Below are 4,198 nucleotides of genomic sequence, written 5' to 3'. Positions count from 1 at the left end.
ATAGCAGATTAAATAACATCCATACTAGACTTAGTATGTAGACATGTTAGTATGTAGATATATTAGCATGTAGATATACCAGTATATAGACATATTACTATATAGACATACCAGCATATAAATGCCAAGAAACCATACAGTCTTTCTACAATGCTATCACTTTAAGTCCTTTTCGTATCCCTTTAATATATTCATTTTAAATAACCTCTTGAAATTGCTCGTTGTTATAGATGATTTCATCTCTTCAACATTAACGTGTTATAGAGTAGATTGCGAGTTTGAATCTTGTTTTTCATTTGTCAAAAAACATTGTATTGGTTTAGGGGACTTCACACGTGTATTTTGGGATTGCCCTAAGATTTTCGATTATTGGAAGAATATTCTAAAGGAAATAGCATAGAAATATGTTTTGGGTATTGATTTTAAGTAGGATCCAGCACTATACATACTGGGTCTAGTCCCAGGTAACATTATAGATGGGAACTGGACTTCTTTACGGAGAATTCTGCCGTTTATCGGCAAAGAAAACAATCACAGCCTCTTGGTTGAAGCCACAACCTCCCAGTGTACCAGAATGGAGAGAAAGGGTAATGTAGTACACTTGACAATGAAGGTGTGTACTTATGGATACAGGTTACTCAGGTTGTCTCCTTTCAACGACTCCTAATGTGTGTTTCTAAAGTGTGTATTGTTACATGTATACTTGTCATTTTATGTGAAGTAAATAAAAAGTAAGTTCAAAAAACCAAAACCAAAACCAAAACATTGTATTTAGGCTTAAAATCTGTTGAAAGAAGTGTTTTTGAGTCTTCATAGTCTATATCCACAACGTTTCATTTACAGGATTGTTACAGAGCCACCGGATGTCCCTCATTTCAGCCGGATGTCCGTCCCCTTCCTGTGTCTTTGTGTTGGCGTTCTAACCTCTGGTGGATTTCTGAGGACTATGGTGACCTGGTCCTCAGGTCTCTGCAGGGTAAATCCAGACAGCTAGCTAGACTATCTGTCAATCTGAGGACTATGGTCCCTGGTCCTCAGATCTCTGCAGGGTAAATCCAGACAGCTAGCTAGACTATCTGTCAATCTGAGGACTATGGTTCCTGGTCCTCAGGTTCTGAGGGTAAATCCAGACAGCTAGCGATACTATCTGTCCAATCTGAGGACTATGGTTCCCTGGTCCTAGATCTCTGCAGGGTAATCCAGACAGCTAGCTGACCATCTGTCCAATCTGAGGACTATAGTTACCTGGTCCTCAGATCTCGAGGGTAAATCCAGACAGCTAGCTAGACTATCTGTCCAATCTGAGGACTATGGTTACTGGTCTCAGGTCTCGCAGGGTAAATCCAGACAGCTAGCTAGACTACTGTCCAACTGGACTATGGGACCTGGTCCTCAGGTTCTGCAGGGTAAATCCAGACAGCAGCTAGACTATCTGTCCAATCTGAGGACTATGGTTACCTGGTCCTCAGATTCTGCAGGGTAAACCAGACAGCCAGCTAGACTACTGTCCAATCTGAGGACTATGGTTACCTGGTCCTCAGATCTCTGCAGGGTAATCCAGACCACTAGCTAGACTATCTGTCCATATGAGGACTATGGTTACCTGCTCCTCAGATCTCTGCAGGGTAAATCCCGACATAGCTAGACATCTGTCCAATCTGAGGACAATGGTTACCTGGTCCTCAGGTCTCTGCAGGGAAATCCAGACAGCCAGCTAGACCATCTGTCCAATCTGAGGCATATGGTTACCTGGTCTCAGGTCTCTGCAGGGTAAATCCAGACAGCTAGCTAGACTATCTGTCCATCTGAGGACTATGGTTAATGGTCCTCAGGTCTCTGCAGGGTAAATCCAGACAGCTAGCTAGACTATCTGTCCAATCTGAGTTTTCTGTTTCAAGACTACTCTTGAACGTGCATGTTCCACCAAAACAAGTTCCTTCCCGAGGGTAATTTGCAGAGGCCCCGTTGCTCCATCAGGCATTTATTGTCTTTATTTGACATGCCATTAAACCAGAGCTTGTTTTTCTCCCTTCCCAGAATGCTGTGTGGACTAGCCAGACCCTCCTCCGCAGCGCTGTGGAGACAAACCTGGCAATGTGAGACTAGCCTCTGCATAATGCATTACTTCTTCTGCTAAAACTATCCAGAATGTCAAAAATAAATCACTTGCAAAGATGTGAATGTTTGGCAGTGTGCCGCCACGTCCTCGGCACATTCAGTATGTGAACATGTCTTCACCAGAACCTGGTTAATTACTTTCTTTCCATGTGTATAAAAACACAACGCATTAGATTTTGCACACATCTTCAATGACGATTGACAGTCAATCGTATGTCGATGCAAAAAGAATTTGAGTCTCTGGCGATATGTTGTTGACGAGTGTGAAACATGTTTTTTGGCACAGCTTTGACACAGTTACCCCTCAAATGATCAAAGTATGCCGTTAAAACACAAATGGCACTGATTATGGGAAAAGCAGAGGAGAGTAGGGCTGCAAGATATGAGGAAAATACCTTGCTACGATTCTGACTGATATTGAGATGTGATTCACAATAAATAAAAATAATTCACAATTGGAGGGAATGATCGCTTTTGTATCATTATTCTGACTTTCAAAAAAAATTGACATTGAAAGAAATTAAAATGATTAGTGTGGTCTTAATCTGTCTGTCTTTGCACGGTTAATATAGTTGATCTGCAGCGAGCGTCACATCAATCAGTGTTTTAGGCTTAATCATTTTTAAATTCCACTGAATATTCATTTTTGGTTGAGGAGCTGACAGGAGTCAGAAAGCACAGCAAGCACAGCTTGTTCTTCTTCTTCGTCTTTTCGGTCTTATTCGTGGTTCTTGGAGCATTTTGTTTTTTCCGTGCTAGATTATATGGAAGTTACCCAACTGTGTTATAGTGACTGGAAAGTAGTTTTACAACCAAATAGAAAACCTTGTAATGTTTCTCCAGTTCGGCGTTAAAGTTTAATTACACATGTGGATGAAATAAAGGCAGCCACCATGAAGAGGCAACAGCATAAAAACCACAAAACACACTCCGAATGCTCCATTAGGGTCGACCACGTAGACAAGAAAACCGCTGTAATTTAAGGCGGTATTTTATTAAAATTAGAAGATCTTTGCTAATGACAGAGTGGTCATGCAGACTTTCTTAAGTATTGGACTACAGTATTAAGACAGGAAATTAAATATCTCTTAAATGGTGATGTGGTGGATGTTAAAAATTCGGCGAGCATCCATGATGTTAATTAACTGAACTTGTACACAGTTATTGTGACGTTATGCAGGATGCTACATTAAAATCTTTGATGTGAATCCTTTGCTTGGGGGATCTCTCTTTATTTAAAAAGCTTTTAGCAGAGTCACTACAAGTCTTAGCCAGACATGCCATATATTAGTTTATTTAACCCTCGTGTTTTCTTCCCGTCAAAATTGAAAAGCAACAATTTTGTTGACACTTTTTATTGCTATTTTTAAATTTTTCTTACGTTTTTGTCCTTTTTTCCCCCAACACTTTTGACCTTTTTTTGACATTTTCAACACTATATAACAGTAACTTAACTTTAGTTTACAGTTATTTGCTGGAATTTATGGTCAATAAACCTAAATTTATAGGAAATTATACCTAATGTTTGAGTTAGAAAAGCAGAAATTAGGAATTATTGAGACTAAAATTAAAGGAATGGATGTTGATGATAATCACAGACTGGAATATGTCAACTTTTACTCAACACTATTTCAAAAACACTTCCATTTGTTTTAAAATGCTGTAAAATTGAATAAGACCCAAAATTAATGAAAGCAGAGATGTGTACTTGGCAAAGAGCGTTGTGTGGAATCAATCATGTTATTCAGGGGAATTAAACATAACACTGATATAGGAAAACGGGTCAATTTGATCCGAGGACAACATGAGGGTTACAAAAAAAGAAAATTGGGCTTTTTTCTGCCTTTAATTTGACAGGACAGCCAGGTGAGAAAGGGGGAAGACATGCAGGACATCGTCACAGGTCGGAGTCGAACCCTGGACCTCTGCAGTGAGGCATAAAGCTCTCAGTACATGTGCACCTGTTCTACCACTGGACCAACCCGGGCACGAGACATGCCACGCATTTCTATTTTTTAAATAGGTTGGGGAACTAATAGTGACATACTGTAATGGGAAAATTACATAGACAATGATTTTC

General features: G+C 39.8%; 1 protein-coding gene and 1 long non-coding RNA gene across 3 annotated transcripts in view; one reads left to right on the top strand and one right to left on the bottom strand.

The window, feature by feature from the left end:
- The window catches only part of LOC116697999 (uncharacterized), an 11,930-nt gene extending 8,335 nt beyond the window's left edge, over positions 1-3,595 (top strand). The window contains exon 3 of the long non-coding RNA XR_004334092.1: positions 3,586-3,595. This is a non-coding gene — a long non-coding RNA (uncharacterized LOC116697999). The remainder of the gene's footprint in view (positions 1-3,585) is intronic.
- Positions 1-4,198, bottom strand: part of LOC116697997 (nck-associated protein 5) — a 55,485-nt gene that overhangs the window by 21,329 nt on the left and 29,958 nt on the right. The gene's annotated exons all lie outside the window — the stretch shown is intronic.

The sequence above is a fragment of the Etheostoma spectabile genome, chromosome 11, assembly GCF_008692095.1.
Source record: "Etheostoma spectabile isolate EspeVRDwgs_2016 chromosome 11, UIUC_Espe_1.0, whole genome shotgun sequence".
Classification (NCBI taxonomy): Eukaryota; Metazoa; Chordata; class Actinopteri; order Perciformes; family Percidae; genus Etheostoma; species Etheostoma spectabile.
This window is presented reverse-complemented; position numbering and strand designations above follow the sequence as displayed.